General features: G+C 36.9%; 1 long non-coding RNA gene across 1 annotated transcript in view; it reads right to left on the bottom strand.

The window, feature by feature from the left end:
• Positions 1-6,337: 6,337 nt before the first annotated feature.
• Positions 6,338-12,679, bottom strand: part of LOC143672634 (uncharacterized) — a 56,431-nt gene continuing 50,089 nt past the window's right edge. The window contains exons 2-3 of the long non-coding RNA XR_013169924.1: positions 7,208-7,373; positions 6,338-6,551 (exon numbers count right to left, since the gene is read on the bottom strand). This is a non-coding gene — a long non-coding RNA (uncharacterized LOC143672634). The remainder of the gene's footprint in view (positions 6,552-7,207; positions 7,374-12,679) is intronic.

The raw sequence follows: 12,679 nt of genomic DNA on the forward strand, positions 1-12,679 counted from the left end.
CCCGGGGCTACGGCACGGAATGGACACACAGCGTACCCCAGTCTGGACTGGAGAGTCTGACTGTGAGACTCAGCTGTGGTGAGATCCCCGAGCAGCGCGTGACTTCCCGAGCAGCGGCAGCTGTGGCGGCTGGAGCTCCTCCCTCCCTCCTTCCCAGGCAGGCTGAGAGTCTCAGAGAGGCAAGTTTCCCAAGCCGAGGCGGCAGGCGCCCCTCTTTTGCGGGTGGCTTCGAGTCTCGGCTTCGAGTCTGCAGCTACGAGTCTCGGATCAGAGGGCTATCCAAGCTGCGGTGGCCCCTCCCCGCGGGCAGCTTCCTGGTCTGGTGGGGAACTCCCCAGGCCGCGGTGACCGGTTACCAACGCCCCTCCCCCACGGGCGAATTCCTGGGCCGGTGGCGAATTCCCCGGGCCCGCTGCAGCCAGCGACCAGCCACAGGGTCCACTCAAGCCACAGCGGCTGATGCCCCCACCACGCGCGGCCCCTGAACCAACGGAGAGAATTGGATTGGAAATCCCCAGGCCACGGAGATCGGTGACCGGTGGGGGGGGGAATCCATTCCAAACATATGAGACAAACGTGTGCCACAAGCGCCACCTACTGGGAAGGATAAGAAAAATAGAACCCAGAGATTTCACAGAAAAATCTTACAACCTTGTTGGGTCCGACACCCAGGGAAATCTGACTAAATGCCCAGACACCAGCAGCAGAAGATAACTATCCACGCTCAGAAGATTGAGAATATGGCCCAGTCAAAGGAACAAACCAATAGTTCAAATGAGATACAAGAGCTGAGACAACAAATGCTGAATATACAAAAAGAAATGGAAAACCTCTTCAAAAATGAAATCGATAAATTGAGGGAGGACATGAAGAGGACATGGGCTGAACATAAAGAAGAAATAGAAAAACTGAAAAAACAAATCGCAGAACTTATGGAAGTGAAGGATAAAGTAGAAAAGATGGAAAAATCAATGGATACCTACAATGATAGATTTAAAGAGACAGAAGATAGAATTAGTGATTTGGAAAGATGGAACATCTGAACTCCAAAAAGAAACAGAAACTATCGGGAAAAGAATGGAAAAATTTGAACAGGGTATCAGGGAACTCAAGGACAATATGAACTGCACAAATATACGTGCTGTGGGTATCCCAGAAGGAGAAGACAAGGGAAAAGGAGGAGAAAAACTAATGGAAGAAATTATCACAGAAAATTTCCCAACGCTTATGAAAGACCTAAAATTACAGATCCAAGAAGTGCAGCGCACCCCAAAGAGATTAGACCCAAATAGGCGTTCTCCAAGACACTTACTAGTTAGAATGTCAGAGGTCAAAGAGAAAGAGAGGATCTTGAAAGCAGCAAGAGAAAAACAATCCATCACATACAAGGGAAACCCAATAAGACTATGTGTAGATTTCTCAGCAGAAACCATGGAAACTAGAAGACAGTGGGATGATATATTTAAATTACTAAAAGAGAAAAACTGCCAACCAAGACTCCTATATCCAGCAAAATTATCCTTCAAAAATGAGGGAGAAATTAAAACATTCTCAGACAAAAGTCACTGAGAGAATTTGTGACCAAGAGACCAGCTCTGCAAGAAATACTAAAGGGAGCACTAGAGTCAGATATGAAAAGACAGAAGAGAGAGGTATGGAGAAGAGTGCAGAAAGAAGGAAAATCAGATATGATATATATAATACAAAAGGCAAAATGGTAGAGGAAAATATTTTCCAAACAGTAATAACACTAAATGTCAATGGACTGAATTCCCCAATCAAAAGACATAGACTGGCAGAATGGATTAAAAAACAGGATCCTTCTATATGCTGTCTACAGAAAACACATCTTAGACCCAAAGATAGACATAGGTTGAAAGTGAAAGGTTAGGAAAAGATATTTCATGCAAATGACAACCAGAAAAGAGCAGGAGTGGCTATACTAATATCCAACAAATTAGACTTCAAATGTAAAACAGTTAAAAGCGACAAAGAAGGACACTATATACTAATAAAAGGAACAATTAAACAAGAAGACATAACAATCATAAATATTTACGCACTGAACCAGAATGCCCCAAAATACGTGAGGAATACACTGCAAACACTGAAAAGGGAAATAGATTCATATACCATAATAGTTGGAGACTTCAATTCACCACTCTCATCAATGGACAGAACATCTAGACAGAGGATCAATAAAGAAATAGAGAATCTGAATATTACTATAAATGAGCTAGACTTAACAAGATTTATAGGACATTACATCCCACAACAGCAGGATACACCATTTTCTCAAGTGCTCATGGATCATTCTCAAAGATAGACCATATGCTGGGTCACAAAGCAAGTCTTAACAAACTTAAAAAGATTGAAATCATACACAACACTTTCTCGGATCATAAAGGAATGAAGTTGGAAATCAATAATAGGCGGAGTGCCAGAAAATTCACAAATACGTGGAGGCTCAACACCACACTCCTAAACAACGACTGGGTCAAAGAAGAAATTGCAAGAGAAATTAGTAAATACCTCGAGGCGAATGAAAATGAAAACACAACATATCAAAACTTATGGGACGCAGCAAAGGCAGTGCTAAGAGGGAAATTTATTGCCCTAAATGCCTATATCAGAAAAGAAGAAAAGGCAAAAATGCAGGAATTAACTGTCCCCTTGGAAGAACTGGAGAAAGAACAGCAAACTAATCCCAAAGCAAGCAAAAGGAAAGAAATAACAAAGATTAGAGCAGAAATAAATGAAATTGAAAACATGAAAACAATAGAGAAAATCAATAAGGCCAGAAGTTGGTTCTACAAGAAAATCAATAACATTGATGGGCCCTTAGCAAGATTGACAAAAAGAAGAAGAGAGAGGATGCAAATAAATAAGATCAGAAATGGAAGAGGAGACATAACTACTGACCTCACAGAAATAAAGGAGGTAATAACAGGATACTATGAACAACTTTACGCTAATAAATACAACAATTTAGAGGAAATGGACGGGTTCCTGGAAAGACATGAACAACCAACTTTGACTCAAGAAGACATAGATGACCTCAACAAACCAATCACAAGTAAAGAGATTGAATCAGTCATTCAAAAGCTTCCTAAAAAGAAAAGTCCAGGACCAGACAGCTTCACATGTGAATTCTATCAAACATTCCAGAAAGAATTAGTACCAACTCTCCTCAACCTCTTCAAAAATTTCGAAGCGGACGGAAAACTACCTAATTCATTCTATGAAGCCAACATCACCCTCATACCAAAACCAGGCAAAGATATTACAAAAAAAGAAAACTACAGGCCAATCTCTCTAATGAATATAGATGCAAAAATCCTCAATAAAATTCTAGCAAATCGTATCCAACAACACATTAAAAGAATTACACATCATGACCAAGTAGGATTCATCCCAGGTATGCAAGGATGGTTCAACATAAGAAAATCAATTAATGTAATACACCATATCAACAAATCAAAGCAGAAAAATCACATGATCATCTCAATTGATGCAGAGAAGGCATTTGACAAGATTCAATATCCTTTCCTGTTGAAAACACTTCAAAGGATAGGAATACAAGGGAACTTCCTTAAAATGATAGAGGGAATATATGAAAAACCCACAGCTAATATCATCCTCAATGGGGAAAAATTGAAAACTTTCCCCCTAAGATCAGGAACAAGACAAGGATGTCCACTATCACCACTATTATTCAACATTGTGTTGGAGGTTCTAGCCAGAGCAATTAGACAAGAAAAAGAAATACAAGGCATCAAAATTGGAAAGGAAGAAGTAAAACTATCACTGTTTGCAGACGATATGATACTATACGTTGAAAACCCGGAAAAATCCACAACAAAACTACTAGAGCTAATAAATGAGTACAGCAAAGTAGCAGGTTGCAAGATCAACATTCAAAAATCTGTAGCATTTCTATACACTAGCAATGAACAAGCTGAGGGGGAAATCAAGAAATGAATACCATTTACAATCGCAACTAAAAGAATAAAATACCTAGGAATAAGTTTAACTAAAGAGACAAAAAACCTATATAAAGAAAACTACAAAAAACTGCTAAAAGAAATCACAGAAGACCTAAATAGATGGAAGGGCATACCGTGTTCATGGATTGGAAGACTAAATATAGTTAAGATGTCAATCCTACCTAAATTGATTTACAGATTCAATGCAATACCAATCAAAATCCCAACAACTTATTTTTCAGAAATAGAAAAACCAATAAGCAAATTTATCTGGAAAGGCAGGGTGCCCCGAATTGCTAAAAACATCTTGAGGAAAAAAAACGAAGCTGGAGGTCTTGCACCGCCTGACTTTAAGGCATATTATGAAGCCACAGTGGTCAAAACAGCATGGTATTGGCATAAAGATAGATATATCGACCAATGGAATCGAATAGAGTGCTCAGATATAGACCCTCTCATCTATGGACATTTGATCTTTGGTAAGGCAGTCAAGCCAACTCACCTGGGACAGAACAGTCTCTTCAATAAATGGTGCCTAGAGAACTGGATATCCATATGCAAAAGAATGAAAGAAGACCCATATCTCACACCCTACATAAAAGTTAACTCAAAATGGATCAAAGACCTAAACATTAGGTCTAAGACCATAAAACAGTTAGAGGAAAATGTAGGGAGATATCTTATGAATCTTACAATTGGAGGCAGTTTTATGGACCTTAAACCTAAAGCAAGAGCACTGAAGAAGGAAATAAATAAACGGGAACTCCTCAAAATTAAACACTTTTGTGCATCAAAGAACTTCATCAAGAAAGTAGAAAGACAGCCTACACAATGGGAATCAATATTTGTAAACGACATATCAGATAAAGGTCTAGTATCCAGAATTTATAAAGAGATTGTTCAACTCAACAACAAAAAGACAGCCAACCCAATTACAAAATGGGAAAAAGACTTGAATAGACACCTCTCAGAGGAGGAAATACAAATGGCCAAAAGGCACATGAAGGGATGCTCAATGTCCCTGGCCATTAGAGCCATGCAAACCAAAACCACAATGAGATATCATCTCACACCCACCAGAATGGCCATTATCAACAAAACAGAAAATGACAAGTGCTGGAGAGGATGCAGTGAAAGAGGCAAACTTATCCACCTTTGGTGGGAATGTCAAATGGTGCAACCACTGTGGAAGGCAGTTTGGCGGTTCCTCAAAAAGCTGAATATAGAATTGCCATACAACCCAGCAATACCATTGCTGGGAATCTACTCAAAGGAATTAAGGGCAAAAACTCAAATGGACATTTGCACACCAATGTTTATAGCAGTGTTATTTACAATTGCAAAGAGATGGAAACAGCCAAAATGTCCATCAACAGACGAGTGGCTAAACAAACTGTGGTATTATACATACGATGGAATATTATGCAGCTTTAAGGCAGGATAAACTTATGAAGCATGTAATAACATGGATGGACCTAGAGAACATTATGCTGAGTGAGTCTAGCCAAAAACTAAAAGACAAATACTGTATGGTCCCAATGATGTGAATCGACACTCGAGAATAAACTTGGAATATGTCATTGGTAACAGAGTTCAGCAGGAGTTAGAAAGAGGGTAAGATAATGGGTAATTGGAGCTGATGGGATACAGACTGTGCAATAGGACTAGATACAAAAGCCAAAAATAGACAGCACAATAATACCTAATTGTAAAGTAATCATGTTAAAACACTGAATGAAGCTGCATCCGAGCTATAGGTTTTGTTTTGTTTTGTTTTGTTCTTCCTATTATTACTTTTATTTTTTTTATCTATATTAAGATTCTATATCTTTTTCGGTTGTATTGCTAGTTCTTCTAAACCGATGCAAATGTACTAAGAAACGATGATCATGCATCTATGTGATGATGTTAAGAATTACTGATTGCATATGTAGAATGGTACGATTTCTAAAAAAAAAAAATGGACAGCACAATACTACCTATTGTAATGTAATTATGTTAAAACACTGAATGAAGCTGCATCTGAGCTCTAAAAAAAAAAAGAAGCCAATGAAACTAGTATTACTCACTTCTCAAAACAAAGTAGCATTCCAGTTTCACGAATTTCTCAGCAAATATTGTTGGAAGTTTATTTCTGGATCAAAGGAGTAAGGAGAACTTAACCATGTATTGCACTCAGTTTTCAGAACTAAGAAGCATGCCATTGAATGATCTGTGAAATGCATACTTCCGAACTAAAGCACACAGAAAGCAATGAAGCTTGAATTTTCACTTAGTTTCACAACTATGCTACATTGCATGTTAGTATATTTCTAGGCCATTGGATAGAGAATAGTGCAGTTTGGGCCTAAAATAAATGCATAGAATTTAGTTAGTTACTTAAAAAATTGTAATTCTTCAAACAAAGACAGCTGGCTTTCTCTAACTTTCTGTCTTATAGGAAGACACAAGGTGACATCTGTTGGCCTTCCCTCCCTGCATCTGGGTTCAAACAGTTTTCCCCAGGTTCATTCCTTTTCTGCATCTTCAAATGACCATGTCTGTGTCAGCTCTGAGCTGTTGTGCCTAGAATTTAAACAAAGCATACATTATCAAGTTTTCAAAATAAAGCAACATATTATTAGGAAGGAATTATATGTGAAATATGTGTTTCTGAATCTAAGCAAGCACACAGGAGACAGTGAAAGAGGAATATCACTCAAATTTCTAAATTAAGCAGCATTCTAGGTGAATGCTTAGTGAAAAATTTTTCTGGCTCAAAATAAGGGCACAGGAATCAATGTAGCCTGGATTTCATTCAGTTCCCAAAACTAACACATATTGCAGATTAGCAGATTTCTGAAGAATGTTTAGTGAAACCTGTATTTGTGGCTCAAAAGAGTGCAAAGAATGTAATGAAAACAGTTTTTTCCTTAGCTTCAAAGCTAAGTGGATATGATTCTAAAAGACTTCCACAAAAGATGAATGTAACATGGATATCACCTAATTTTTTAAAGGGAAGCACATAGTATTTTCAGCACTTTCTAGAAGAATGTTCTATGAAATATGTGTTTCTGGTTAAAAACAAGCACACAGAATTCAAAGAAACCTGTATGTCACTCAGATTTCAAAATTAAGGTACATAGCAGTTTTACAGCTAACTAACAGAAATGTTCTCTGGAAAGAATGTTTCAGGCTCAAGGGAAATGCATAGAAATTAATGAAAAATAAATATCACTTACCTCTTAAATCTAAGCAACATACTAGTTTTGCAGACTTCCCTCAAATGTTTTGTTAAAAGTGTCCTTCTGGCCCAAAATAAGTGCATAGAGCTGATGAAATATGTGATCTTCTCAGTATTCTCCAAGATTCCAATATGAATGACCTGTGAAATGTTGGCATCTGAAACTAGACAAGTGAGTAGAAGAAAAAGAAACATGAATTTCACCACAATGCAAAGCCGTATTTTCAGCACTTTCTAGGAGTTTCTCAGTGAAAACATATTTGGGGCTCAAAAAAAAGGGGTATAGAATTCAATAAAACTTGAATTTCACACAGTTTTCCAAACTAAGTACCATAACAGCAACTTTGTGGGTAAATGTTCACTAAAAATGCGTTTCTGGATAAAAGAATGCGTAGATGACAAAGAAATATGTATAGCACATATTTTTCAAATGTGCAGCAATCTAGGAGAATATTATTTGAGAAGTGTGTTTCTGGAACAAGAAAAGTGCATAAAAGATATTGTAAATGAATATCATTCCATTTTCAAAAGAAGTTTAATTTTTGAGGCAAATGTTCTCTGAAGTGTTATTGCTAAAAAAAAAAAAATGTATAGACTTTAATGAACCAGAAATATGATTCAGATCTCAAAACAAACCAACATTCTAGTTTTACAGATTTAGCTGTGAACATTCAGTTAAAAGCGGCTTTCTGGTACAAAAGGGTATAGAACTTAATGAAACTTGTATTTCATTCAGTTTTCAGAGACAAGCAACACTCTGTTTTCAAAGATACATGTAAATGATCTGTGAAATGAGTTTTTCTGAATTTAGGCAAGTGCATAAGAGGACAAATAACACTTTAGTAGCTTTCTGAGGGAATATTTACTGAAAAATGTGTTTCTGGATTAATACATGCATTGATGACAATGAAATATGCATATCACACATTTCTTGAAGTAACAAAGAGGTTTTTTTTTTTGCAGTCTTCTGGGAGAATATTCTGAGAAAGATGTGTTTGGGGCTTAAAAGAAGGGCATGGAAGTCAATGAAATATGTATTTCTCACAGTTTTTAATAAAATCAACCTAGAATTTTCACAAACTGCAAGGCAAATGTTCTCAAAAATGTGATCTGGAACAAGATAAATACATTAAAGACAAAAATACATGAATCTCACTTAGTTTCCAAAATTAAACAAAAAAGTAGTTGAACTTTCCCTATGAGTATTCTCTGAAAGTTTGTTTCTGGATTAAGGGAAATGCACAGAATTCAATGAAGCATAAATATCATTCATTATACTTAATTAAGCAATAAACTTGTTTTGCAGATTTCTCTGCAAATATTCTGTAAAAAGAGTGTCTTGGGCCCAAAAAAAGTGCTTAAAACTTTCTATGTAGTAGGCTTAGATCATGCCATCAGAAAATGATTTTCCACAAATCCTTCCTGAATAACTCCATCTTCAATCCTGGCTTCCTCTGAAACGGCTGACTGGTTCCACATTTGGTTAAATCCCCCATGTGGAACATTATTCTCTGAGATCTCCCTTTCTTGAAGCCCAGAATTTTCCAGAACATCAACATCTGATTTCCTTGTATCCAAGGATTCAGTTCTCAGCTTCTCTTTCCTGTCACATTTCACTAAAAGCTGCAAAGAGAAACCAGGCTGCACTTCCCATATTTAATTTTTGAAAACTCTTCTGCTAAATATTCAAGTTCATGGCTTTTAAAATCTGCCTCTCATTTAAAGCCGAAGTCACCTTTGGAAGGTCACCTTCCTTCCAGTTTGCAATAATGCATAACTCATTTTTGTCTAAAGCCTCATCAGAGGTATCTTTACAGTCCACATTTATATCCACAGTGTCTTCAAAGCATTCTTGGCCTTCTCTATCAAACTCCTCACAATTCTTCCAGAATCTTTCCCTTATCCATTTAAAAAAATGTTCCAACATGTTTGGTATTTGCAAACCACAGAAGCACCCCACTCTCCAGTACCAAAATCTGTTCTACCTTGCTGATTGCCAGAATGTGATATACCAGAAACAGAATAGCTTTTAAAAAGGGAATTAAATAAGTTTTATGTTTATAGTTTTAAAGCTGTAAAGGTGCCCAAATTATAGCATCTATAGAATTGTTCAATCGAAGGCATCAAGTGAATACTACCATGATTGAAGAAGGCTGATGAGATTCAGGGTCACTCTCTCAGCTGGTAAGGCACATGGAGAACATGGTGACATCTGCTAGCCTTCTCTCCAGGCTTCTTGCTTCATGAAGCTCCCCCAGGGGCATTGTCCCTTATCATCTCCAAAGGACTCTGGCTATGTGGGCTGTTGTGGCTCTGATGTCTTTTCCAAAATGTTCTCTATTTTAAAGGCTTCCGGTAAACTAATCAAGACCTATCTGGAATAGGTGGAGTCACATCTCCCTCTAATTAAAGGTTAATATCCACCACTGGGTGCTTCACATTTCTGTGGAGATGTTCCAATCAAGTTTCCTGCCTACAGTGCTGACTAATACAGAAACATCTGCATCCATATGATGTGCATCTATCTATGTATGTATCACCTATCTATCATCTGCATATCTATCTCACTTTCACAGAAAATCCCTTTTCACAAGAACATTTATCTAGAAGCCTTCCAAACTACCATCTAGCTTTATTTAAGGAATCACAGTAATCTGTATTTCATTGACTTCTTTGTACTTCTGTTGTGATTGAAACACGTTTTTAAAAGAACATGTATCTAGAATTTTTTGAAAATGCTATGCTGAGAGAAATGTGCTTCTTTCACTTCTAACATTTCTCTTAGAAATGCTTTTCACAGAATATTCTCTTAGGTCTTGTGAAGTTATGTTGCTTAGTTTGATAATGAGTGATATAAATATCTCATTGTCTTTTATGGGCTTGCTTTGACCAGATATGCTATTTCACAGAATATTCTCAGAGAAGCTTGGGAAATTACTATGTTACTTTATTCTCAAATCTGAGTATAATATAGTTTAATGGACTTCTGCACATTTTGTAGCTGCAAACACGCTTTTCACAGAACATTTGTCTAGAAATCTAAACTATTTGGTCTTAATTTTGAACACTGAGTGAAATTCATGAATCATTCTGTCTATGCACTTGTATGAATCTAGAAACACACTTTTCACAAAAATTTTCCTAGAAGCCTGTGAAATTTCTATGATGCTTAGTTTTGTAAACGTAGTAGGTTTCATGGATCATTGACATCTACATGCTTCTTTTGAGCCAGATACACATTTTTCACAAAAAATCACCTGAATGAAATACATGTTTTATTGAATTTTAAATCTTTGTTTTGAGCCAGAAACACACTGTTCACAGGACATTCATCTAAAAATTTGTAAAAAATTGTGTTGCTTAGTTTTGAAAACCTAAGTACATGATTCATTGAATTCTGTGCTCTTCTATTATGCTAGAAATGCATTCACTTATAATCTCCTAGAAGATTCCAAACCATTATATAGGTTAATTTTGAACAATTTCACTGTCATCCAAACACTTCTTGTTGATAGAGAAAAATATTTTTTCAGAGAACATTATTCAAGAAGTCTGTGAGACTTCTATGTTTCGTTGTATGGGAATCTGAGAGTAAACATGTTTTCAGAAACTTGTTTGTACTTCTCCTGAGCCAGAAACAGTTTTCACAGAACAATTGCCTAGAATACTGTTACTTACTTTTGAAAATTAAATGAAATTCATGAATTATTGACTTCTGCACATTTTTAAAGGGAGAAACACAATTTTCAAAGAACAATCCAATAAAATCTATAAAACTACTATGATATTTAATTTAAAAAAAGAATGATATATATTTTCATAAATTTCTATGTGATACTTTTGATCCAGAACCACACTTACCACAAAACAATCTCCTAGAAAGCATCTTAACTGCAAACCTATCTTAATTTTAGAAACTGAAATAAATTCATGTCATTGTTTTCAATTCACTTTTCTTGATTCAGAATAAATTTTTTTACAGAATATTTACTTAGAAGTTGTAATAATGGCACAATGCTTAGTTTCTTATTCTGAGAGAACTATGTTTCATTCATTCTATGCCCTTCCATAAGAAACATACTTTTCATTGTATATTCTCTTAAAAGACTCTGAAACAACTATGTAGTTTATTTTTTAAAAAGGAGTGATTGTCATGGTCAGGTTCATGTGTCACTTGGCCAAGTGATGGCACCTGTATGTCTGGTTGGGCAAGTACTGGCCTGCCTGTTGCTATAAGGACATTTCATAGAATTAGATCATGATCACATCAGCTGCATCCATAGCTGATTTCATTTGTAATCAGCCAAGGGTAGTGTCTTCTGCAATAAGTGATACTTAATCTAATCACCGGGAGCCTTTTAAGAAGGATTCAAACAGACAGATTCCTCTTCCTTCTTTGGCTGGTGAGTCTCTCCTGAGGAGTTCATAAAGACCCTCCATTGGAATTGTTGGCTTCACAGCCTGCCCTGTGGATTTTGGATCCTACTTTCTCACAGTCATGTAAGACACTTTTATAAATTTTATATTTGCAAGTGTTCCCTGTTGATTCTGTTTCTCTTGAGGACCTTGGCTGATACATCTTGGTACCAGGAGTGGTTCTTGGGAAACAGAATCTTAAAAATGGGTTTTTAGGAATGGTTTTCTACTTTGACCATACTCGGAGGCACTAAGGACTCTGATTACCATAATCAGAGTGACACTTTCAATCCCTGGAGTGAGTTGGCAAAAGAAATAGACCAAATATCACCCTTAGATTTTCCTCATGCTTCACTTGTACAAAGCCAGTCTCTGGGGATAATGTTTTTGATACCTTTACAGAGTTTTGTGGAAGTAAGAGGTATAGAGATGTTGGCTGGTTGTTGCTAGATACACTGGCTACATTAATGAGTGAAAGGGATGGGCTTACAGCTTCAAACAAGAAGCTTAAGCACCCTCTGACATATGTAGAAGTTTCTGTGAATATCCAGAAGGAAAACTTTATTTTCTGCAGCTGTAGACTTGAGGTCTCTGAATATCAGACTCAGAATCTTATTGTTAGAGTAGCAACTTTACAATATAAACTGAAATCTCAATGTTGCATGGTGTCTGACATTAAAGTGAGAGTATTGATTGAAAGGAATAGGACCCTGAAAATTGGGATGGTAAAATATGGATTGATAGTGATGTTGGGGGTGAGGTTGAAACTCTAGGTCATGCTGATCCTAGGTCATGGTGAGTCTTCTCTAGGTAACCCTGTAATAGTGGGCACTGAGGACATAGATGCCCCAACTCCAGCCTGCCTTGAGGAGTTGGCCACCCAACCTCTTCCTGAAAGGATTAGCTTTAGAGTGATTAATCCTGTTTCACCAGTTGAAACGGTAAATGAATGCCCTGAAGCAAATGGTTTGGAAGACATTTCTAATTCTTTTCATGACCCACCCCCACCATCCATCATTTCTTCCAGACCTATAACTAGACTAAAGTCCCAACA

The sequence above is a fragment of the Tamandua tetradactyla genome, chromosome Y, assembly GCF_023851605.1.
Source record: "Tamandua tetradactyla isolate mTamTet1 chromosome Y, mTamTet1.pri, whole genome shotgun sequence".
Taxonomy (NCBI): Eukaryota; Metazoa; Chordata; class Mammalia; order Pilosa; family Myrmecophagidae; genus Tamandua; species Tamandua tetradactyla.